This window comes from Felis catus, chromosome D2, assembly GCF_018350175.1.
Source record: "Felis catus isolate Fca126 chromosome D2, F.catus_Fca126_mat1.0, whole genome shotgun sequence".
NCBI lineage: Eukaryota > Metazoa > Chordata > Mammalia > Carnivora > Felidae > Felis > Felis catus.
The window spans coordinates 65,497,778-65,522,811 of record NC_058378.1 but is presented as its reverse complement, the minus strand read 5'-3'; the positions used below and the strand labels follow the sequence as shown (position 1 = coordinate 65,522,811).

At 38.3% G+C, this 25,034-nt stretch overlaps 1 long non-coding RNA gene across 1 annotated transcript; it reads left to right on the top strand.

Moving 5' to 3' along the window:
• The first annotated feature begins 1,118 nt into the window (after positions 1-1,118).
• Positions 1,119-24,634, top strand: LOC111557117. The gene is made up of 2 exons (XR_002736919.2): positions 1,119-2,023; positions 23,387-24,634. It is a non-coding gene; the product is annotated as an uncharacterized LOC111557117 (long non-coding RNA).
• The last annotated feature ends 400 nt before the right edge of the window (positions 24,635-25,034 follow it).

Genomic DNA, 25,034 nt, shown 5'->3' with positions numbered 1-25,034 from the left:
GAGATGGCCAGTCTATGACATGAAGGAAAATCTATCAGAAAATTGATCAATGCATTTTAACAAATAGTTATACTTTTTCCTAAAAGAGGTTTGTTTTCCTCTTTCCTAAAATAGGTTGGATTGTTTTCCATGCAAGAGGAAGCCCTTTTTTAAAAAAAAAAAAATGAGCCCTCATTTTTTATCCATTGCTGAAGTAGGACAGTGAGAGACTCAAAGGCCTGGCAGGGATTATGCTGACAGGGCGCTGTGACCACTAGCCACAGGTCAGCTCAGGACATCCATCTGGGGTGCTGGGGAATAAAAATAGGGGAGGAGAACAGTTTATTTCAGCTCCGATTAGAATCAGAGCAAAGGAATCAATGTTTACCAAATGAAACTTGTCTAGAATCACACTTATTTCCTAAGTCCCATAGGTATTACAAATTGAAACAGGAAATGAAAAGCTATTAAAATAAATGATCCAACAGTGTTCTTTAAACAACTATCAGCACTTTGATAAAAAGGAAACCCATACCACCCTCTTCTATATTTTCTAAGCTCAAACTCCTAGAACTTACTTGGTAGGTCAGCACTAAATTTGGGTGATGACTGCTAAGTCCTAGACACTAGTACTTAATAGAAGCAGAAGTTAAAAACAATTTCTGTACATGTGGGTGTTTTGCTTATAGGTAATCGGTTGCTAGAGGTAGAGGAAAGTTGAAAACATGGCTATGAGAAAAAAACATAAGAGGCAAGTATTACATTTTATTTAATTTAATGTGCTGGATAGAAATGACTGAGCCCATTTCCTCATGAGCTTTAAAGAAAGTGTTGTACCTCTGTTAATATTGTTTCTTTCCTCACATTCCATGGAAGTATCTGTGAAAAGTGCAAGGGGAGAACAATAGATGTAAAGTGAAAATAATAATGTCATCATAGCCATTATAATCATAATAATAGCCTCTTTTCCCAGTATTATTTCTCATTAGTACCTAGAGTTATGATCATTCTGTAGGTTTATAGGACTGAGGGCCTTTTTAAAAGTTTTTAAATGTTTATTTATTTTTGAGAGAGCGGCAGGGGAGGGGGGAGAGGGGCAGAGAGAGAGAGGGGGAGATACAGAATCCAAAGCAGGCTCCAGGCTCTGAGCTGTCAGCACAGAGCCCAATGTGGGGCTCGAACTCAGGAACTGTGAGATCATTACCTGAGCTGAAATCAGACACTAAACTGACTGAGCCACCCAGGCTCCCCAGGGCTGAGGGCTTTTCAAAACTACTTTAAGGAGGATAGAGTAAAGGTTACTATAGTAGGTGTTTTAAAAGTATATGAATACATCCTATAATATATACACACACGCAACTGAATATATACCACATTTTCTTTATACATTCACTTATCAATGGATGTTTAGGTTGTTCCTGTATCTTGAGTCCCATGAATAATGCTACAATGAACATTCAAATGCTAATCTCTCTTCAATACTCTGATTTCCGTTATTTTGGATAAATTCCTAGAGGTAAGATTGCTTTTTCAAATGGTAGTTCTATTTTTAGTTTTTGAGGAACCTCCATACTCTTTTCTCTAGTGGCTGCACCAGTTTGCATTATTACCTGCATGGTGCAAAGGTTTCAATTTCTCCACATCCTCACCAGCACTTGTCTTTTGGTCTTTTTGATAATAGCCCTCCTGATAGGCATGAGATTATGTCTCATTGTGGTTTTGATTTGCATTTTCTGGAAATGAGGCACTACTAATTAGCAGGCATGAAGGTTCACTTACACAAGACGAATAACTTCTAGAGATCATCTGTACAACAGTGTACCTATAGTCAACAATACTGAATTTTACACTTAAAACTCTGGAGGGTAGATCTCGTGTTAAATGTTCATACCACCAGTAAAAAGAAAAGTGTATGAAGAGATCTAAGTCATTTTGTAATTACTTCTATAGATCATGTGTCTTAAGTGGTTCCATGAAAGTGTTCTTGGCCTGAACCATGTGCATCACAGCTTTTATAAATGATGCATCCAGTCTATAGGAAGAGGTAAGCTCCATTTTTCCTCTACATTCTTTCTTCCTGTCTTGATGTTTGCTGGCAGTAGGAAGGGCTGATTGAAATGACTGGTTAGTACAGTGGACAATTCCTCAATATACTAAAGTTAAAATTGTGGTAAATTAAATGAATAAGAAAGTTGAAGAGTTTTTGAAGGACTCTGGCTTTAGTTTTTAAAGTTATACATGTATCTTCTGCAATTAAGTTCCCAAATTAAAGTTCCCTTCATACTTTCAAATTTGTATCTTCCTAAGGGTACTTAGCCAAATATTCCTTCAAAGACCTTGTGTAGTTTATCCCCAGGGAGGCTCATTCACAGGGATTTACTCAAGAAGTAACTGTTATGTTTGCAGATGTTTGACATCCAAGCTTTTGTTCTTGGCTGAGCTGTTAGTAACCTTGGGAGAAGTCCAGCAGAAGTGGCTATGAGCAAGGAGGAGGGCAGGGATTGATTGCTTCTGTGCATTAAAACATTGAGTGGGAGCAAAAAAGCACTGCTTTCTCAGAGCCTTGCAATTATTAATACATATCAGTACACACATGTACTTTCATAACAGACTGAATACAATTCTCATCACGAATCCTGTGTTTCTGTATTGTCTTTGAACAATGTGGTAGACTTAAGAGTTAGCATGTTGACTGCTAAGTGCAAGTTGTTTACCCAAATGTGGTCACACTGTGGTGAAAAAATAGATACAACAAGAGTCAGGACTTTGGGAAGGCTATTAACAAAATTAAAACCAAACACTTCTCCCAAAACTTTTACCTAACTGGTCCAGAACCTCCCATTTGGAGACTTCATTCCAAATAATTATGGATCATTCTCTTATTCTCTATTATTTTGTGAAATCTATTTAGATCTAGATGAGCTAAATTAGTAGAATTCCTCCCACATACAAACAGGTTGATTTGAGAAAATATATCCAGGGTATATCTGGGTGGTAATAGCTGGTATTTCTGAAGCATTTAGTTTTTAAACAGTTATCCTTCAGGGATGCCTGGGTGGCTCACTTGGTTAAGTGACCGACTTCAGCTCAGGTCATGATCTTGCAGTTTGTGAGTTTGAGCCCCATGCCGGGCTCTGTACCCACAGCTCAGAGCCTGCAGACTGCTTTGAATTCTGTGTCTCCCTCTCTCTCTGCCCCTCCCCTGCTTGTGCTCACTCGCTCTCTCTCTCTCTCTCTCTCTCTCTCTCTCTCTTTCAAAAATAAATAAACATTAAGAACAATTTAACAATTATACTTCATATTTTGGGCCTCTTCTATTTGTAAAAGAGTTCCAGTTTACTACAACCCAATTTCTATAGATAGGTTTTTGAGAGTATAGTTAGGTTGTGAAACAGAGAAGGCACATGGCAATGCCCAAAGCAAAATCTTGGATGAAATAGTACACAGGTCATCTCTAACCCTTAAGCTGTCTCGGTGTAGTAGAAAAAAAAAAAAGGAAAGAAAGGAAGAAAGGTGCTTACCCTTTCCTCAATACAGTTTACTTTCCTTAACAGAATATGGTGATAAGAAATTAATTTGTTGAAAGGAAATTAGATATCTTACTGCTGGTCGTGTGAATGTTTTTCTTAATAACTACACAAAGATCTGATGTTGGCGATGTGCCGATCAGATGCCCTTTAGTGTGTTACCATTCTGCACTATGCAATCTGCACAAGCATATGCACCGGCTCCATGGTTTGATGGTTAGTGCTGAAAGCTAATGAGGAAGGCTTTCCATTTCCATTTCTTAGGTCCTGCCGACTGAGAGTTGGGTGATGCTGGCCATTGTGGTGGCAGGGGTGATGCTCTGATACCTTTACCTGGCAGGGGTGGAATGTTTAGAGGTTAAAGGGGCCCCTACAGAGTACCTTGAAATACCACTAAAATGTTAATATTTCAGTCTGTCAGGCTTCATCTTATATTAATTTAATATTAGCAAGTTGAATCAAGCTTTGAGGATTAAATAATTATGAAAGAAAGACTTTAGCTTGAGAAAAATTCAGCCCAATAATTGAGTGTCTTGATGACAATTGGGTCAAGTGCCCCTCTTAAAGCAGCAGAGCATCTATCTGAGTGAGGTTTCTACAGGAGTGGAGGTTGATATCTCCTCCTTCCTTTGAGGTAAGGTCAAATATTAGCATTTGAGTTAACCTGGAGCTCCATTTCCACCAAGGGAAGAAACCAGAAAGCTGAAAGCACCTCCAGATGTCACTAAGGCTATCCATATGTACTCCTTTTCTTCTCCTTCTATGCATATTGTAACACTGCGCTTGAAACCAGCTATGGCCATTACACTTGTTTTGTCCATTGAAATGTAAATGAATGTAACTCTACAGGTTTGGCCTCCCCTTGAGATTGACTTGGAGCAGAGCTCCCAGATAATGGGCCGGTACTATGAGAGAGAAATAAACCTTTTAAGCCTCTAGGAGTTGAGAGTTCTCAAATGTTAGTGCTCATCCGAATCGCCCAAAGGACTTTTTAAACAGATTGTTGGGCCCACCTCTAGAGTTTCTCATTTAGTAGGTTGGTAAGAGATGTGAGGAGCTCTAACAAGCTGCCAGATGATGCCAATTCTGCTCATCCAAAGTCCACGCTTTGAAAACTGTCTCAGGCTATCTTGACCAGGCAGAGAAGATGCCCTGATTTATTTAAGTTAATATAAAGGATGACCATGTATTGGTAATTTATTCTATGGTAGACATTGTATTTCTCCACTGTAACCCTAAAACTATGTTGCATTAATATCACCCATTTTATTGAAAACTCAAGACTTCTAGAGCTTACACTATTGCCCACAGTCTTTTACACAGTAACTGGCAGATATGATATCTCAGGCTGCCTGATATTAAATATGAAGCTTATATTAATCTGTTTTTGTATGATTCAGACTATGTTGGAGGTGTTTGATCACCTAAATAACGCTGTCTATCAAACTACTGGGTTTTTGGAACATTTTCTCATGTAGTAAGATTATACTGAGTTACTTCATTTCAATATAATTATATTTTAGGATAATTAGGTTTTTTTGGATGTGATGGAGGCCGCAAAGATGGATAAAGTCCAAAATGTTTTCAAAGAATTTTCAGTCTTTTAGAGTAAGTATCCCCACAGCAAGGCAGATTATAAATGCATTAGGACGAGAATAAACAGAAGACTCTGGCAGTCCACAGGAGGGAGGGATTCCACGGATGGGAACCTGTAACAGTGACAGGTCTTTAGAGCAATGTGAGAAAGAAACCGTACAATTGCAATACTGAGCTACAAATCACCACTGAGAAGATTGGTTTGATCCATAATTTCTTTAATTAAAAAATATCCTTGGGACACTTTAGTTCTTTAAAGGTTAATTAATAGATGTATTGAGTGCTATGGTGAGGATTAATTGAGGTGCTGGAGGAATACTGAGGAATTGAAAGCATTATGTGGATTTTCTGCTAGGTCATTTTCCTGTGAGACAGCTAAATATGATGGCAGCGACAAGACCAAATCCCAAATAATATTTCTAAGTAAATTGCTTAAATCCTCAATCTAGTTGTTTTTTTTTTAATCTAAAATGTAATAGCTAATAAGTTTAGGAAGTGCACACAGATGAAAATGATTTGTGGAGATAGTGATGTAAAATATGTTTGTCCCCAGATTAGGTCCAATAGAGTAGCTTAGTAGCTTAGTATAAGTGGGAAGGAATTGGAATTTCTTTTGGAAAGGATCGTCTAGCATCTTGTGCCTTCCATAAAATAACTGGCACTTTTTAAGAAGCTAACATTTGCCAGAAACAAATGGAGCTGTTTTTGTGATGCTTTTTTCACACAAACATGTCACAGTGAAGTCAATGTGTCAGCTGCCTCATAAATTTGATTGGGTTTTGAATTTCACTTTATAGCAATCGCTTGCTTGAGGCATGTCCAGAATGTTTTGAGACTGCCAATAAAGCCACTAGCTGACCATCTATAGAGACATCAGTGTAAAGTGCGATTGTTTTTTCCTCCAGATGTTCTCCACAATATTCCTCCCGTGAATCGCTAACATTTCTGTAATTCCAGGCTGACAAGTGGGGATTGTGGGAAAGTAGGTGGATTTCACTAAGCAGAGTCTAGCCACCAATTCTGGCATCCCTTCTGTGGGCAAGAGAAATGAGGTCAACAGGGATGTGGATTCTGCACTGAGACCATTTGGATTAAAATACACAACTTCACCTTTCACTAGGGAAGACTGAGCATTATTCCTGTTTGAGGAAATTAAGATCGTGATGGACTTTGGATTTAGACAGACTTTTGTCAAAATCTAAGCTTTACTACTTACTGGCGAGGCATCCTTGGATAAGTCCCTTAGCTTCCCTGAGGTGAGGGCTGTGAGTGCCAGGGAAGCTTTGTGCAAGACATGGATGGGCACGACCTGGAATATGGAAGTGAAGCTAAGATATTGAAACTCCAAGGCTGCATTTGATAACATAAGTTTAAAAGGATCTGACTGATGTGGACATTCTGGTGGGATGGAATTGGACAGGAAATTTGACCACCTCCAGATGAGAAGTGTATTAAATTCTCTGCAGAATTTCCCCTTTTGACATGAATTCACTGGATTTCTCCCAGGCACCAAGGTTTCCATCCTTGTATGTGCTCTCCACTTAACCTATATTATCCAGTGTGAGGCTGAGGGTGACAACCTATCAGAGAGAAAAAAAAGGGAATCAAGCAAAGCATTTCTCTTTGTGTGTATACTTTAATTTTTAAAATGTTTTTATTTATTTTTGAGAGAGAGAGAGTATGAGTGGGGGAGGGACAAAGAGAGAGGGAGACACAGAATCCAACGCAGGTTCCAGGCTCTGAGCTGCCACCACAGAGCCCGACCTGGGGCTTGGGCTCACAAACCACAAGATCATGACCGGAGCCAAAGTCAGACGTTTAACTGACTGAGCCACTCAGGCACCCCTGTGTGTATGTATTTTAATATAGACACCTAGACTCAAAAGCTCTGATATACCTGTCTTTTTTGCAGTCAGAACTCTGCTGCTGGGTCTCAAGATTTTGACTTTTCCTCACAGCCAGTGGGTTTGAGTTTAATATTTGTAGGGAAAAGTTTACCAGGCGTGGTGAAGAGTTTGGTTACTTCCGTGTAAAAGGGAGAAACTTACTGCTTGTAGATAACTCATCAGACTTTAAAGCCATGCCTTTAAAAAAAAAATGTTTCTTTATTTTTGAGAGAGAGAGAGAAATAGAGCGCAAGAGGGGAGGGGCAGAAAGAGAGGGAGACACAGAATCCGAAGCAGGCTCCAGGCTCTGAGCTGTCCGCACAGAGCCTGAACAGGGCTTGGACTCATGCACCATGAGATCATGACCTGAGCGGAAGTCTGACACTTAACCAACTGAGCCACCTAGGTGCCCCTCAAGCCATGCTTTCTAAAGAGTCTTTGGAGTAAAAAAGGGATTTCTGTGGTGGTTGTGTTCCATTCTTAACATGTTTTTTTTAATTTTCATGTCTGAATCTAACTGGTTTATGTGGATTGCCCCCACATGTGTGCCAGCAAATGATTGCGTTACTCCTCGTCCCATCACTTGAAATGTGGACTTAGAATATATTCAGTAGAGAACACATTTTATTTCCACTAACATGTCAAGTCATGAGCATGGGAATCAATATTATTGAATCCTAAGGCATAGCCCATCTTTACTTTTCAGACTCTGCCTTAGTTGGGGTTTGACAACTCTAAGACAGTAGACAGTAAGGGCTGGAGGGGGTTGGAGGTGGAAGAAAGGCATGAAATGAAGTATCAGTCATTTCCTAAGTCCATGGCTTTTCTATTTCTTTTCTTGAAACAGATACGGGCTATAAAAAGGGTCATATTTAAAGTGAGTTAAATGGAAATTTTATTTGAATAATCACAGAACATATTGTCTGTTTCTACTTTTTTCAGAATCTCTAAATTTCTCACATGGTATTTATTTTCCCATATTATAATTCAAGATGTCATATTTTTAAATTTCAGTTTACTCAGTAAAACCTATTGCAGTCTGTCAGAGGCTTGTTAACTAAAGAAGAATAAGATTGCCTACTCATCCCAACCTGATCCAGTGGCTTGAACTAAAAAAAAATAAGGAAAAACACAAACAGTTTTGACAAGCAGCACTGTTAACAATGAGCTGAAGTATCAGTGGATATATTGGGAAATCCTCCATAGAAAATATTCCTCCGCAGAAAGCAAGGATTAGCCTTCCAGGCTCATGAGAGAAGATTTATCAATATCACCCAAATTAATTCTAAAGAATGGTAATATACGTTACAAGAAGTGTGTCTTATCATTTGGGAAACATTACGTTAAGCATATTTAACTTTAGGAATTGCCAGAGGCTTTAACATACTACTGCACATTAAGAGAGTCCAATGTATTTGACAATAGGAACATTTTTCTCTTGGGCCTTATTTCAGGACTAATCTTCAGTAGAGGACATTTAGGAAAGCTGATTTAGTTGCCTTATTTTTATATTGATTGTTTCAATGTGATAAGTAGAATAGGGCACACACGAAACCTTTAAAGGGTGGTATTACAAAGGCACATCACATGACTTTATGTTTTGCAGCTTGGTGTTTCTGTCAGAGTTGTAAATGAATCAAGGCATTGAGCCAGAATGAATAGCCTTGCAGGGTACTCTTCGATGTTGCCCCCACCTTTACCCCATTAGTCCTTCTACCTAGTATTAGTGTTTCTTCCTGAAAACAGTGTTGCCTTTTTTCTGGGGCGGGGAGTAGGAATGCAGTGTTAAGTGTAATAAGTGTGCTGCCCCTTTTATGGCTTCCCTTGCAGCTAGGGACTCAGTTATGGTCAAAATACATAAAATGAGAGCACTGATAGTAAAGGTCAAGCATCATAATAGGAGACAATTCTCAGGTACCAGATCTTTCCATTTCTGCTTACATCAGATATGTTTAGACTTCTTGTGTCCATCCTGTGAAGGTGAGATGAGAATAATGAGGATGAAGGTAGCAGAGCAGGATGGAGGAAAATGGTTTATTGGTGGCTACTGCCTCAACTGTGAGTGTCTTCCCAGGAGATATCACTATCTTAGGAAGCTTAAAAATTTCAATATAATGCATTTATTTGTATTCCCCGATATAAGCAACTTTGCCTTATTTTCTTTATCCAAACTCTTTCTTCATATTGGAAGTGTTCGGGATGCCCAGGTGGCTCAGATGGTTGAGCACCTGACTCTTGATTTTGGCTCAAGTCATGATCCCAGGGCCTTGGGGGTCAAAGTCTGCACTGGGCTCTACCTTGAGCATGGAGCCTGCTTAAGATTCTGTCTCTCCCCTTCCTCTGCCCCTCTCCCCTGATCACACTCTCTCTCTCTTTCTCTCAAGTAAAAACATAAAAAATAAAGTAAAACATATTCTAAGTATTCAAAATCAGCAAGGACCTTTCTTTGAATGTTTTGAACTATGATCAAAAGTTAATAACTTTTTCTAACATATACAGCATTCAAACACCTTCTGGTTTGATTTTTCTTCGCCTGTGTGTGTGTGTGTGTGTGAAGGCTAAGCAGGTCTAAGACTGCTAAGAAATTTGCTTATGTTCTTCAAAGGCACAAACGTTAGACCTGTAATTTTGATAATTAAATATACATATATTATAAATATATAATATATAATATAAACATATATATAATGGAAAGTGTGTACTGTGTAAATGTAAATATACAATATACCATACATCTAAATATAAATATTATATATATATATATATATAATGGACAGTGTATACTGTCCATATGTAACTGTAAATATAGTTAATAAATTAGAATCCTCACATCCAGCACATTCACTAATCAATGATCATATGCCATTGGCCTGCCCATGCAAATAGTCACATGAATTCTGTGACCCAAACCAGTGCTGAGTCAATTGGTAGGATTACTAGTATCTTTAAAACTTTTTGTGCCTATTGTGGGACAAATTGTTTAATATGGAGATTGTTTTTAACTTAAAGACTACTGATTTGAATATTTATAAAATAAAGGAAAAGCGCCAGCAAAACATAATAATAATAATAATTTAAAAGACTAAAAAAGCAATTATTATTGGTTAAAGCTTTGAATTTCCTGGACCATTTCAAATAAGATTGTTCAACTAAGTTGCTCAGTCTTTCTGTTGATTGTAGTCTGGGTTTTTTTTTTTTTTTCCTTCCTTCCTTCCTTCCATCCTTTCTTCCTGCCTGCCTGCCTGCTTGCATTTCATTCTTTTTTCCTGTTTTATTCTGGTTGCTGCTAAGTTTTGTATCCAAGTAGCCATGCAGCTTGGCTAGCAGGGATTCTAGGAGCTGGTTACATGTACCTGGGGCTAAGAATTTCTATGAAAGACTCAAAATTAGATATAGTGATATAGATATCCAATTAATTGCTTTGTAATCCTATCTCTGATGGGATCAAGAAAAGTTATAAATCTGCATTGGGTATCATCATTGAGAAATATTCTTTGCTAATGTACTTGTTGTAGAATGATATCTTGCTCTTTTAGTTTTCGAATCACTCTAGTGAAAATGACAATATTTCATGTTTGTTGAAATAGTTGAGAGTCCCACTGAAACTTTGTTCAGGAGGAAGCATCATAAGGACATTTAAAGAAGGGATAAACTGAGGAGCAAGGCTATACATTTAAACATTCCAGGTGCTATTTAATCACAGGCTAAACAACTATGTGGTCAGAATGTGTCAGAGACAGTTAATGAGTAATATTTGGAATAAAAGAACTTTCAGTCTCCTTGAATCCTGACTATGTACTTGGGGATAAAAGAATACATAGAAATGAGTTGCATATCAAAGTGCTAGATACCGAGCAGAGGAATTTTTTTAGGGTCTTCCCCCCCCCCCCCCCCCACCTTCCTGATGGCTTCCTTCGTTTGTTCACTTCCCTCTACTCTTTACCTTTCCCCCTCAGGAACAAGATGTTGATTATCATTTATCTAATGGCAACTCAGATTAACACCTTCGAAAACATGCCAAGTTTTAACCTAGAATTTGGGGTATCTTCATCTCAATTGTCTTAAGATCCTTTTTGTTGTCTTTCTTTCTAAAGGAGATTTCTCCTCAATAAATTGAAGCTCATTTCATTTTAAAATGAAGCAGCTGCCCGTGGTGTTAAGTACGGGGACTGTTGTGTATGAGATAACAGACTATTGGTCGGATAAAAGCTGTGTCTAATGGGAAGTAGGATCAATTTAGCAAATTGCTGTACTAATTTCTAATGATAGCCTGATTTGAAAGACCACATAATCCTGTGTGAAAATCCTAAAATTTTGGTAATTTGGGGGAAGGTTTTGAGAAACCACAATTAGAAAAAACTTGTTTGTCTTTTGTTTTGGCTGTTCTTACTGTGATGCTGAGATATGATGTTGTTTGAGTATAAGGATAAATACACTTCCCCATATTCCGGAGTCTACCACTCTATATCAGAGGCCAAAATAATGGCAGGGGCTACTCCTAGGGATTCAGTCTAAGGAAGAAGTCTGCATAATATTTGTAACTATTTCCCCCCATGTTATAAATGCTAAGGCCTGGAGAAGAGGAAAGAGTTCTTCTTGGTTCCCATTTGAGAAAAAAGATTAATCCTTCTATTAAGAATTTATTTTGGATCAATGGATAGAAACCTCCTGGGCTATTCTAATGTTGTCAGAGATCACTCAGGTCAACACATTCTCTCTTTCCATCTCTGAAATGTCTCATGAAAAAGGTTAAACATCTGATATCATCCAGAGGTCTGTAGCTGGGGAGTTGGCAGAACTGAATTCTCATCCTAGTTTCATCACTGACTAGTTTGTTACTTGAAAAATTTCTCCAGGTATTGGAGCAGCAGGAACCTCAACTGTAAAAGAACAAAAATAAAACCAACAGTCCCAGGGATAGCTATAAAATTATGTGGGATGGCCACCAAGTCAAGCAATCTCATGCCTTCCACAATACGGTATTCCCAAACTTGTGGACACTCTATACCTTGTGTTGTATCTAAGTGTCTTAATCATAGTATATAAGAAATGTGAATCATATGCATTTGAGGTAGTTCCCATACAAGCTTCTCCATCATACTCAGTAATGGTCAATCAAGACTTCAGTAGATGTCAGAATTGTTGGCACCTGGTACTTCTGTGGTCGATAAAATCAAGTCAAAGAGTATAGTGATTAATCATATGGGTTCTAAAGTCTGTTGACCTGTTTTAGAATTCTAGATTCTCTCCTACTAGTCATGTGAACTTAGGCAAGTAATTTAACCTGTCAAGGCTTAATTTTTCTCACCTGTGAAATTGTGGCATCATAAACCAACCTACTGAGGAAAATGAAAATGAAATGGGGCTTTTATGTAAATCATGGTGCTAGTACATTTAGGTGATCCAATAAAGGTTAGCTATTATTTTTACCAACCCAAACCTTTTTAACTGAGTTATATTTAGAAGCTATAAAGTACTGTGTAAAATATGACTGAAATTTCCAGATGGATTGTGGTATTAAGGTATTTCCCCACTTTATTTTCCTTCTATAAGCATCTGTAAGCATCATTAAATTATGCTAATAAACACTGACTTATATCCTCTACTTCTACCTCTATCCTCTTAAATTTTTGTTTTTTTTTTTTTTAGGAATACTTTATTTCACATAATAGTTCCCTTGTGAACAATTTAGAGACCTAAGAGAGCTTTCTCACTGATTATTTCACTTCCATTCTGTTAGAGAGAGACCTCCAGGTAACCAATTCAGACCCACTAGGTTGTTAAAACCAGACCTGTCATTTATTTCTTTCTCAAATATTTATTGAGTAGTTACCGTGTTTCATGTAAACGTCTAATTGTAGTAGTGGATAGTGAGGATATTAAGGAATCCAACTTTCTCTAGTCTCAGTGAATGGAAGTCTGCTACCCTCCTGAATTCGTTGCTGTGACTGTCAGAATTAAAATTCTCAGGACCTGAGAAAGCTCTCCATGGAGGGTGGTTGGGGGGTGATGAGTTTGGAAAGAGTTAGCAATCAGTCTCTCACTCCAGAGGGTCATATTACTATAAGTGGGGTCTGAAGAAAAGGGCCCATTTTTCCCTTAATTTTTAAATTGTTATTTTGTGGCTCATGGATGTCCCTGTCTCTCAGGGTATAAATAGCAAAGATTTTATTCTTCTCATTCCCTGTTCTTGGATTCTCCCTCCCTCTTAACTTTAGGTCTCCACTCTGCACCACTCTGCATTTGCTCTTTCCTGAGCCTCTCCATTAAAAGGATGTTGCAAAACATGCAGTTTTTTTTTTTAAACAAAACATTTTGTTTATGATACTAGTAAATTCTCTTTGGATTTGCCAAATACCCACTGTGGGTCTGAAGGATTTATATGGAAATTAAGGCAGCACTACATCTGCCTAATTAGACAGATGTACTCATAAAAGGAGCCCCGTGTCTGCTGGAACAGGAGGAGGATTGGGCTGGGGAGGAGGGGGCTGGAGCTCTTCCTCAGCTGTGAGGAGCTGTTAGCACACAGGCTCTAGTCTCCTGGGACACTTCCCTGCTCCACAGGCAAAGGGAGGATAAGTTCTTTTTCACAACCAATAAAGTACTCAAATTAACCTCCCTCACCACTGTGACATAAGTAATGCCAACTTTAAGGAAAGCAGTTCGCAGATTTCCAGAAGAATGGCAGAGACCTAGCCACTTGACTGGTAGAGAGGTTCTATCCCTGTGTTGCACATGAGAATTACCTGGGGACCCTTACAACTTCTTATGACTGGGGCCACCTAAGACCAATCACTGTCTTTCAGCATCCTCCCAAAATCAACTTGAGGGGGAGGATATAGGTCCCAATGTAAAAGAAGAAAATCAGAATTTAAACTTGTTCCCCTGTGGTGTTCACCATGCCTGTTAGAACAATTTAGCAACATTGATGGGCCAAATCACCATTGCCCGACCTCGTCATTTGTAACTAAAAGTGGCATACAAGTGCTCGGAACTGATAGGGGTTCACAAAACACAGCACAGAGCAGGAACAGAGAGACAAACACTAGCATGTTTAGAAACTTCGGCCACACAGCTACAGATACATATTCAGGCACACAGATTCATTCCTAGAACCTCATGAACGGGTTCCTAGACATGTGCACACTCAGATGCACATAAACACAGAGATCTCATAGGAAAGAGATCCACAGATACAGATTCACACAGACGTAAGTATTGAGACACAAATAAACAAACACATGCGTGTTTGGATGCATACAAAAGCCCACATGTATCAAGTTGGCCCCAAATGTACAGCAAGACCATTAGAGATACTCAAAAAGAGAAAGCAGAATTACAGAATTAACCTCATGGTTAATTATATCTCAAGAAAGCTATTGAAAAATTAAGACTAAAAATTGCAGGGATATACTTAGCCAACCAACAAACAAAGATGTAAGAGGGCACAGACACACTCAGGAAATATCCTGTAAAAGTTTTGGGTCTTTTCTATTTGTGTGCGAGTGTCTACAGGTTTTTGGAGCGGCATTGTGATGTTCTCTGCTGCCTCTGGGTGGAAATACTTTTGCCAGACTCCATTGCAAGTTCCCTGGCCCCTTGCCCAGATAGAGCATGTGGGAGACAGGATTGAAAGTATAGTCTCCAAGGAGAGAATTATCCATATTTTTCTGGAAAAGGAGATTCTATTGAAAAAGTTCTTCTCATGTGAATCTGAAAATTTGAGGAGCAAGTAAAGCATGTTTAATTCAGGTTTGAAATAAAACATCCTGTAGCAATGATAATTAAGAAGTAATACCAGGGCACCTGTGTGGCTCAATCAGTTAAGGGTCTGACTTTGGCTCAGGTCATGATCTCACTGTTGGTGAGTTCGAGCCCCAGGTCGGGCTCTGTACTGACAGCTCAGAGCCTGGAGCCTGCTTTGGATTCTGTGTCTCCCTCTCTTTCTGCCCTCCTCCACTTACACTCTGTCCCTCTCTCTCAAAAATAAACATTAAAAATATTTTTTAAGGGGCGCCTGGGTGGCGCAGTCGGTTAGGCGTCCGACTTCAGCCAGGTCACGATCTCGCGGTCCGTGAGTTCGAGCCCCACGTTGGGCTCTGGGCTGATGGCTCAGAGCCTGGAGCCTGTTTCTGATTCTGTGTCTCCCTCTCTCTCTGCCCCTCCCCCGTTCATGCTCTGTCTCTCTCTGTCCCAAAAATAAATAAACGTTGAAAAAAAAATATTTTTAAGAAAAGAAATAATATCTTTGTGGCCTTGTATAGGTACAAGTTGTCGCATACCTACTAACCAGTTAATTATATCACAGAGCTGTTCCCTATGATCTCAGTTGAACTTCAGAGTGATCAAATGAATAAGAATTATGTTTATAAACATTTTACACTCATTGAAATTACTGTCCAAAGAAGCTATGTAACATCCAGCCACGGAGTTGGAGGTTTTGAAGTCAAATTCACATCTGATAGACTTGTGAGTCAGTGCTCTTGACAATGTGTGCTAAGTCCTCTGCAGACGCTGGGCTTGGGGTTGATCTTATGGCTCATCTTACTTTGCATATGGGAAAACTTACATTTGCATATGGGAAAATACTTTACACCTAGCTCCCAGAGACACATACAGACTTGAAGCTAATATTCTGATTCCTGTTCTAGGACTGATTTCATCAGATAAATGAACCTTTAAAGTAGTCCATGGGCTGTATATGAGCCAGACTAGGTGAAGAAACTAAAGCTGAGGAACCAAGATTAAATTAAAAGCCCACTGGCCATAGCTAGAACATCTTCCAAAGGAGAATGGGTTTCCGTGGAAGACAAAGGGGGTTCTGTCTACTTCTCTGTACTCCTCTGTTGCTTTTCTGAGGAATATGAAACTATTCTCCCTAGCATTTGGGCCAGTGACCAAAAAGTTCTTGGAGGTGATTGCATTCTATCCACAAGAGTGGAGGTACAACTTGGCCCTCAGGAAGAGGTCTTGTCCATTTGTCATTTTCTCAGGGTGTGGGTCTGGCTGGGATGAAACATGTTCAGTAAGTGGGAAAGCATCCTAATCACATTGTAGCATTTCCTCTAAATTCTCTCCCCAGAATCTGATTATGATTATGAAATTCTTTAGTATTTAATTCCATGGGTAAGTGATTAGGGGGAAAAAAATTAAGACTCCTTAAAGAAGGTGATCATGCCAAAAAAGGTGGAGAAGCACATTAGATTATATATTATGAATCCACATATTATTCATTGAAACATTTCAAATTGTTGTCAACTTCAAAACTTAGATTTTATGTAAAAATATCAATTCATTATGTCTTTTTAAAATGAAAATCAGAAGATCTGACAACTCTGGCAATGGTTTCCATGGCAATAATTGACCAAACTTGTGTACCAGTTTCACCCATGGGTAGGTCATAGCTCTGTTGTACATCACAATCTCTATACTCCCACTAATTATGTTCATTCTGACCCATTTCACTTATCTGACTTACCTGTCTGGACATTGCAGGTATGTATTTAAATTCCCAGTATTCAGATAAAAATCATCACAATTTCAGAGACAGATGTTTTAGCAGTCCAGGGAGAGAGAAGTCAGTAAAAGATTGAGAGCTCAGAGATGGCTTCATAAGGAAAGCGGGAATTAAGCTGTCTTATAACAAATCAAGATTTATTGAGGCAATAAAGGAGGGTACTTTCATGAAGGGTGTATAATAAGGGGAACAAAGTTAAGATAGTGCAAAATTAAATTCTGGTGGACAAAAGACCAACTGCACAAAGTAAAACTTTTAAACATTTTGAATAAAAGGTGAAACATATTTACAATCTTAGGTTTGCAACGATTTTCCTTTTTAAGCAACATAAAAAAGGACAAACCATAAAGGAAAAAAAATAGATAAGTTTGAATCCATTCAATAAAGAACATCTGTTCATCTAAAGACATCATAAACAAGGTAAAAAGACAAGGAACAGATTTTGAGAAGATATTTGCAATGCATAAAACTGACAAAAGCTAAGTATCCAGAATTTATAGAAAGCCTCTACAAATCAAAATGAGAAAAAGATAAACAACCCAATGGAAAAATGGGCAAAATATATGGAAATGTCATTCACAAAAGATAAAAGACAAATGGCCAATAAGTACATGAGAATGTGCTCAGTCTGACATGTTATCAAGGAAAGGCAGATTAAAATAATAGAAAGCTATTATTCTGTACCCCTGATACTTACATAAATCTAAAGTCAAATAATGCCAAAGGGCTAGACACAGATATGACAGATTTCAAAATCCATACAGTGAGAGCTGGTACATTCTTTCGGGGGGCAAATGACAATATTAAATAAATTGTGTTATATACATACTTTTAAAAAAATATATATTTATTTTTGGGAGAGCGCAAGCCAGGGAGGGACAGAGAGAGGAAGACAGAGGATCTGAAGCTGGCTCTGCGCTGACAGGCTGACAGCAATGAGCTCAATGTGGGGCTCAAACTCATGAACTGAAGGATCATGACCTGAGCCAAAGTTGGGATCTCAACCAACTGAGCCACCCAGGTGCCCCAGTAACTTTCGTATGTTCCTTGAAGAAATTTTCACTCGTGGAAAAGATGATGTATGCTTGACTGTTCATTAAATTCTTGTATGTGATTGGGAAAAAAGTTAAAACATCTTAAATGATCCTCAACAGAAAAAGTGGGATAAGTAAATTATTATATAGTCAAAAAATTATAAGCTATAAGATAGTGGAAATAATTGCACTAATACACCTGTCAGCTTAGCTAAATCTCCAAAACCTTCAAATAATCAAAATAGAGAGAAATGCACTCAACCAAATATAAAAGCAAGGAAAACAAGAATGAGTAACATGATTTGTTTAAAAAAAAAAACAAAACTGTCAGGATAGAAATGGGTTTGTTCCCTGGGGAAAAAGAACCATTGTAGGTTCAGGTGGAAGATGGTAGTTTCTAGTTTCAAAACTTATGTCTGAAAATAAGTCTTTTGCAAAGCAGCCAGTCATGAGAGACGGAAAAATCAGTTGATGTTTTCTTCAGCATAGACATCTCATCAAGGAAAATAGTTGGGCTCACATAGACCATTCCCTATATTAGATAAACTTCTCTTCTTTGTTCACTTGCTTACAATGACCTTACTGCTCTCATGACCCTCTGTCCATTCCTAGCCTCTGCTTCTTGAATACATACAAACCAGCCAAAAACAGAGCTCTGAAAATTATACTCCCCTTCTCAGAAATGCCAGATCCTCATTATCTAATCAGAGGGAGCATAGACTTTAGTCAAAGTCCAGATCCTGTATTCTCTGAGGGTTTTTTTTTTTCTCTTCTTTTAGAATAGTTTTTGGTTTATAGCAAAATTGAGCAGAAAGTATAGAGAGTTCCCATGTCCCCCTACCCCCACAAAAGCACAGCTTACCCCACTGTTAACATCCCACACCAGAGTGGTAAATTTGTTATAAATGATGAACCTACACTGATACCTCATTATCACCCAAAGTCCATAATTTGTATTAGGGTTAAATCTTGGTGTTATACATTCTTATGGGTTTTAATATATGTATATCACATGTACTCACCATTATAGCATCCTACAGAGTAGTTTCTCTGTCCCCCAAATCTTCTGTGCTTCATCCCTTTTTCTCTACAACCTCTGAGAACCACAGATCTTTTTACTGTCCTCCATAGCTTTGCCTTTTCCAAAATGTCATACAGCTGGAATTATATAGTGTGTAGCCTTTTCAGATTGGCTTCTTTTGCTTAGTAACATGTATTTATGTTTTCTCCATATATTTTCAGGTTGATAGCTCATTTCTATTAGCATTGAGTAGTATTCCATTGTATGGATATACTATACTTTACTTACCCATTCACCCATTGAAGGGCATCTTGGCGGCTTCCAAGTTTTGGTAATTATGAATAAAGCTGCTATAAACATCCATGTGCAGGTTTTCATGTGGACATAATCTTTCGTCTCCTTTTGGTAAATACCAAAGAGTATGATTGCTGAATTATCATATATTATATGATATCTGAACTGTAAGAGTATGTTCAGTTTTGGGAGACACTTCTAAACTGTCTTCCAAAGTAGTCAGATCATTTTGTATTCCCACTGGCAATGAATGAGAGTTCTGTAATCTTCTTTGATGAGATATCTGTTAAGACCTTTTGCCCGTTTTTAAATCAGTTTGTTTTTTTATTGTTGAGTTTAAAGGGTTTTTTGTATCTTGGATACCAGTCCTTTATCATATATGTCTTTCGCAAATATTTTCTCCCGTTCTCATTCTCTGACATTGTCTTTTATAGAGCATGTTTCATTTTAATGAAGTCCATCTTACCAATTATTTTTTTTAATAGTCATGCTTCTGATATAGAACAGCCTCTGATTTTTGACTCCAGCTTTACTTTCTATCCTTCCTCAGCTCTTCATCTGTTGTGTCAATAGGTCTTTACCATGAACTTTATTGTGATCACAGGGAATTGAGAAGGAGCAAGAGAAACAATAGGGTTATTTTTAGGTAGCGCATACACCCAAGTAGAGGCAGGCCATAAACACACTTGCAAATAAGAGAATTTCAGAGACTATCAGTGCTATGAAATATGTAAAACAAAAATATGGTACAGTTTCACTGGGGACACTAGGCAAGGTGATCAGTCTATGCCACTGGGTAGATGAAACCCAAGCTGACACCAGTAAGATAGGAAACAGTCATGTAAACATCTGTGGGAGGGAAGGGTCAGACTCCTCTCCCGTGCTTGGGGCCCAAGTACCCTCCCTACCCTGAAGGCGTCTCTTCCTCTTGTCTAGCCTGTTTTTTTTTTTTTCTACCTGGAACACCTCCACTGATACCTGCTTGTGACAGTCCTACTGCACTTCACATGGCACCTCCTCTGTGACATCTTACCTGACTCACCACATTCAGTGCTATTGATCCTGCCTCTGCCAATCCCTTAAGTAGTAAGGTCAGCCTGTTCTCTCTGCTAGTCTGGGCTATTTTGATTACCAGTGGTTGAACCACTGAAATAGGCATAAAGGGGAACAAAAGAGAAAAGAGGGCATATATTGGGTTAGAAAGCATGCCATTAAAAAATGATGACAGGTTAGAGCTTCTTAACCCACCTTCTAATTTTAGTACATGGTTTTTGGAAGCAGAGGTTTGTTCTCTCTGGCACCATCTATCACTGTGTCTTACACATATTAGGTGCTTATAAAACATAGGTTGAATAAATCTTTGTATGCTGTTTATCATTGTTATTATTGGCTAATACTTATTGGGTACTTATGTGCCAAGTCCTATGCTAAGAATTGCTTATTCATGGTCTTACTTCCTATATATAGCCTGTGAGCTAGGCAATATGATTATTTATGCTTTACCGATAATGTTTTCAGTAAAAATGTTTAGCTACCACAATAACAAGACAAGGTGTTATTCTTCGACCATTTCTTTGGATGAGAACAGTTTGGTGAAGCACTTTTCCTTTAAAAACTTTCAACTCACCTGCCATTTCCTGTTGATAAAATGAAACAAATTGGTAGTGGCCAGGGCTGACATATTGGGTTACATCAGTTGGACCTAAAACTATTTCTCAGGACATTGCAGCCCATAGGTTATATGCAAGATCATTTTATTAGCCCTTATTTTTTTAATACATTTCTTGATCTTTTTTCCCAAGTTCCTGCTTCCAGTCTTTAAAAAAATGTGGAGCATACTCTTCTCCTATTTGCCTTTATGCTTGGCCTTGTCGTCTGTTTGCCCAGTGGAGTATGGGAATAGATAACAGGCTCCATTTCTAACTCTAGGCCTTACAAGCCCTGGTGTGTTTCCACTTACCATCTTTCATTCCTGGCATCTCTCAGGAGAGTTTTCTCTGAGTTTCCTCCCTCTTCAGTCTGGGCCCCAGAATGAATTCATGTCCATCAGGAATGCCCCAGCTGACTATGCACTATAGACTGCAGCATGAAGTAGGGGGGTCAGTGGACTCAACAGCCTGAATCTGATCCACACCATGAGAAAAAAAGTGTGTATTGTTGTATGTCACTGTTGGTGCCTGTTGCTTATGTAGCAATAAAATTTAAATACCTATCAAGTAATTGTTATGAGGAATAAAAGTAAAAGTAGTTGGGGGAAGTGATCACCACAGGAATCTGTACTTTATTTAACCTAAGGCACAGTGTCATTCTCTCTCTCTCTCTCTTTCTCTCTCTCTCTTTCTCTGTCTCTCTCTCTCCTGTCTTTTTCCTTTCTCTAGCCCTTTCCTTCTGCCTAAATCAGGTTTAATAAGATTGTTTACCTAAGTTAGCATGGGGAAGTATTTTTGCAATAAAGAATATCGCATTATGCTGAACTAAGCCCCAGAAGGAACAACAAAGGTGGCAAGGCAAAAAGAGCTAAGAGAAAGCCAATGTGGATCAAGATGGTTTTATGTGTTTTCTGGGAGTAGATGACATGCGGGTACAGATTACTTTCATTCATCCCCACACTGGCTAGCTCTGTCCGCTTCTCCCAAGTTTAGAGTATCAGCTTCACAAAGTATTTTTGGCAAAGAAAGAGGCATTTTGAAGCATTTGTCTCTGTAATACCTAGGCTATGGCACGATCTTACCAGATGTTGGTCAAACAAATGAATGAATGAACAAGTAAACCAAATAATCAATGAATCAATGAATGATAATCAATAGAAAAGATTATCAATGATAACCACAATGATCCCAACAGCAATATAATTTATTAGACACTTAAAATGTGACCAGATTAGAGCTCATCCTTTCCTTCCTTTTCCCATTAAATCTTTAAAATGTCCTATTGATATAGATGAGATCCATCTCACAAATGAGAAGATTGAGGGTGGAGCAATTAGCTCAGAATGATACAGGTGGTAGTAACATCCTTCTAGACATGTCTCCCGAGACAAGGGAAACAAAAGCAAAAACAAACTCTTAGAACTACATGAAAATAAAGAGCTTCAGCAGAGCAAAAGAAATAACCAACCAAACTAGAAGACAACCTACCAAATGGGAGAAGATATTTGCAAATGACATATCTGATAAAGGGTTAGTATCCAAAACATATAAAGAACTTACACAACTCAACACACACACAAAACAAATAATCCAATTAAAAAATGTGTAAAAGACATGAACAGACATTTCTCCAAAGAAGACGTACAGATGTCCAACAGACCATGAAAAGATGCTCAACATCACTCATCATCAGGGAAATGCAAATAAAACCTTCATGAGATATCACTTCACTCTATCAGAATGGCTAAAATAAAACACAAGAAACAAGTATTGACAAGGATGTAGAGAAAAAGGAACACTTTTGCACTGTTTTTGGGAATGCAATCTAGTTCAGCCACTGAGGAGAACAGTACAGAAGTTCCTCAAAAAATTAAAAAACCCTACTATCCAGTGATTGCACTAGTGGGTATCTTCCCAAAGAATATGAAAACACTATTTCAAAGGGTTATATTCTCTCTTATGTTTATTGCAGCATTATTTCCAATAGCCAAACTATGGAAGGAGCCCAAGTGTCCATGGATGGATGAACTGATAAATAAAATGCTATTATATAAGTTTATATATATATATATATATATATATATATATATATATATATATACACACACACACACACACACACATATATATATGTATATATATATATATTATATATAATATTAGGTATAAAAAAGAATGAAATCTTTCTACTTGAACAACATGGATGGATCTAAAGAGAATAATGCTAAGTGAAATAAACCAGTCAGAAAAAGATGGATATCATATGATTTCATATGTGGAATTTAAGGGGGAAAAAATGAACAAAGGAAAAAAAAATAGACAAACCAAAAAATAGGCTTTTAACTATAAAGAATAAACAGTTACCAGGGGAGGATAGGAGGAGGGGATGGGTGAGAAAAGGGAAGGGGATTAAGAATAAACTTGTCTTGGGGCGCCTTGGGTGGCTCAGTCAGTTGAGCGTCCAACTTCGGCTCAGGTCACCATCTCGTGGTCCGTGAGTTCGAGCCCCGCATCAGGCTCTGGGCTGATGGCTCGGAGCCTGGAGCCTTCTTCCGATTCTGTGTCTCCCTCTCTCTCTGCCCCTCCCCCGTTCATGCTCTGTCTCTCTCTGTCTCACAAATAAATAAATGTTAAAAAAAATTTAAAAAAAAAGAATAAACTTGTCTTGGGGAGCACTGAGTCATATATGCAACTGTTGAATCATTATATTGTACACCTGAAACTAATATAACACTGTATGTTAAGTATACTGGAATTAAAATCTTAAAAACAATGAAATTGGTAATAAAGGCTAAAAGTGAGATGCAACTCCTACTTCTCAGGCTTTACAGAAACTCACTCACTGAATTACTTTTATTGTTGTGGCTTATATCTGTTCTACAGATGAGACAACATGGACTTAAAGACATATGTGAGCCTTGTGTTAGCCACCCGGAAGGACCAGCAGCGGGCAGTGTGGAGATGAGAACTGAGATTTGGTCTATGGAAATCGCAAAATTAAGAGAAACAGATGTGACTCCAAGGCCAAGGGTCCTACAATTGGAAAGAACACCAATACCACACTATGAAATCAGGCTTTGAGGCCCACAGAAGGCTCAGCCATTGTGCTGCCATGCTGACCCTCCCTTCTGAAGGTGAAGATCTGATTGTATTCTACTGCTTACATAAACTGCCTCTCTAAGGGATTGTCACTGTCAGTACATGCTGTGATACCTTGTGAAGATGAGATTTGATTTCTTCTCAACAAATAGTCTTTCTTCCTCTCTTCACTGCCAGATATGCTGAGAATTACACTGCTTAGACTTTCTTCCCGTTGACCAGGATTTCTCAGCCTCATCAACTTTATCACCGTTAACATGTGCACTCAAATAATTCTTCTTTTTATTTGTGGAGGGGGTCTGCCTTGTGAATTGTAGGATATTTAACAGGCTCCCTGGACTCTACTCAGTAGTCCCAAAAATTCTCATGCATCACCCCCCATTTATGGATTGTGAAAGTCAAAACTGTCTAGCTTAGTTCAATTAAGAATTCCTGTTAAGATTCTAGGATGCCCATTAAGTTGGCTCATCAGTCAACTACCCCTTTTTGTGCGTGAGTTTCAGATTCCTTCTTGAGAATATGTATTAATGGAATGGTGATTGGAGGGAAAGAAATAAGGAAAAACTCATGAATGTGAAGATGAGGTTTCAGGCATGAAGACATTGACTGCTAAGACTTGGAGTGACAAACACTAATTTCCTCTTTCTTACATTTTGCCTCTCTTCTTTACATTCTGACATTTCCTGTTGATTCACATATATGTGTCTGTTACCAAATTAGCAAAAATAATACATTTTTTAAATGTTTATTTATTTATTTTTGAGAAAGAACAAGAGTGAGCAAGCAGGGGAGGGGCAGAGAGACAGGAAGAGAGAAAATCCCAAGCAAGCTTCATGCTGACAGTGTGAAGGCTGACATGGGACTTGATCTCATGAACTGTAAGATCATGACCTAAGCCAGGATCAAGAGTTGGACACTCAACTGACTGAGCCTAATTTAGCTGCCCCTAATTTAGCAAAAAGAGTATTAAGAAGCACTCCTTTATGCTCTTTGGGGGTGAATATCAAAATAAAACACAGTTCTGGACATGAAGCTCACAGTTTTGTGACACTTTTGCAGCCCAGGTCTTTGCTTGCTGATGTGGCCTTGCTTCATCCTACACCAGACTGACACCAAGAAACAAAAAGCGTCTCTTCAAGAGTCTTTAAGTACTCAATTCTCAGGAGCTCACAATTTAGGTGAAAGGCTAACAACACTCAGCCTAAAAGTGAACTGTCAGCAATTTCTTTTTCTTTAAAGATGGGGTATTCAACTAATGAACCTGTGTTAAGGACTTAATTGCAAGGTGCTAATAGATTTGGAAAGCACAGTTTTCCATTTGTTTAATTTAAAAATGGAGGTTAAGTACTGATTTCTTTGTGCTACCTCAGGCTGTAAACACCATGCTCATTCATGTATGTGAAACAACAAAATTCACTGGGTCTCAGACAAT